The sequence below is a fragment of the Chiloscyllium plagiosum genome, chromosome 12 (genome assembly GCF_004010195.1).
Source record: "Chiloscyllium plagiosum isolate BGI_BamShark_2017 chromosome 12, ASM401019v2, whole genome shotgun sequence".
NCBI classification, from domain to species: domain Eukaryota; kingdom Metazoa; phylum Chordata; class Chondrichthyes; order Orectolobiformes; family Hemiscylliidae; genus Chiloscyllium; species Chiloscyllium plagiosum.
The window spans coordinates 70,085,497-70,087,304 of NC_057721.1; positions in this window are offsets into that span (position 1 = coordinate 70,085,497).

Consider the following 1,808-nt stretch of genomic DNA (forward strand, 5'->3'; position numbering starts at 1 on the left):
ACGTGAGGGGTACAATGCCTCAGGTGAGGGGAGAGGTTGAGAAGGAGAATTCTTCATGGTAAACTCAGATGGTGCTAGGAATTGAACCCATGCTGTTGATGTAACCTTGCATTCAAACCAGCCATCCAGCCAACTGAGCTAACTTACCATAGGAATTTATATATAGGTTAAATGAGCGGGCAAAACCTTGGCAGATGAGATATGACATAGGAAAACGTTAGTTTGTGCACTTTGGCAGGATGAGTAGAGGAGCTTAATATGATTTCAATGGTACAGCACAGAGGGATTTGGGAGTGCTCATATATCAGTTACAAAGAGCTATGTGATCTCTAACATAACGTTCATACCTTTCAGATTTGTGCACAGGAAGTCATGTCTGACAAATCTTTTAGAGTTTTTTCAACGATGTAACCAAGAGGATAGATGAGGGTAGGGTAGTGTATGTTACTTATGTGGACTTTGTAAGGATTTTGACAAGGCTAGTGTGAAGATAGGTCACATGGGATCCAGAGAGAGCTAGCTAATTGGATTCAAAATTGGCTCAATGGTAAGAAGCAGAGGATGATGGTTGAAGATGGTTTCTCGGACTGGAGGCCATTGATTAGTGGTGTGCCACAGGGGTCGGTACGGTGACCTTTGTTATTTTTTATTTACATATATGAGCTGAATGTGAATGTACAAGGCATGATTAGAAAATCTATGGGTGATACAAAATTAGGAGGTGTCGCTGATAGTGAGGAAGGTTATCAAAAATTACTGAGGAGAAAGTGAGGTCTGCAGATGCTGGAGATCAAAGTTGAAACTTTATTGCTGGAACAGCACAGCAGGTCAGGCAGCATCCAGGGAACAGGAGATTCGACGTTTCGGGCACAGGCCCTTCTTCAGGAATTCTCATTCCTGAAGAAGGGCCTGTGCCCGAAACGTCGAATCTCCTGTTCCCTGGATGCTGCCTGACCTGCTGTGCTGTTCCAGCAATAAAGTTTCAACTATCAAAAATTACTGAAGGGTTTTGATCAGATGGGGAAGTGGACTGCGGATTGGCAAATGCAATTCAATACAGACAAGTATGAGGTGTTGCACTTTGGAAAGTCAAACCAAGGTAGGACCTATACAGCAAATGGTAAGGTCCCAAAGAGTGTATGGAACAGAGGGGAACAGAGGGCATAATGAGTACAAATACGGAATTGATCGAAAGCCGTTTCAGAAGTAGACAGGGTGGTAAAGAAGGCATTTAGCATGCTGACCTTCATTGACCAAGGCATAGAGTATAGCAGTTGGGACGTTATGTTACAGTTGTATAAGTCACTGGTAAGGTGACTTGGTCACCCTGTTATAGGAAAAACGTTGTTAAACTGCAAAGAAGATTTACGAGGATGTTGCCGGGACTAGTAGACCTGAGTTATGAGGAGAGGAAGGCCTGGATAGGACTTTATCCCTTGTAGGAGAATGAGGGGTGACCTTATTGAGGTGTGTAAAATCATGACGGGCATAGATAGAATGAATGCATATAGTCTTTTTCCCAGAGATGGGCAATTGAAAACTAGAGGGCATAGCTGAAGATGAGAGGGGAAAAATTTAGGAAGGACCTGAGGGGCAACTTCTTCATGCAGAAAGTGGTTCGTATATGGAATGGGCTGCCAAAGAAAGTGGTTGAGGCAGGTACAATATAGCGGGGAGGAAATTGAAGGGAAAGTTAGAACAAGGGAAGTCAAGAAAGACAACTGTATCAATGAAGCAGAAATCTCAGAAAGGGATCATGCTGTAAGGTTGAGTGAAATAGGAGTTGATGGGAAGGGTGAGGGCAGAAA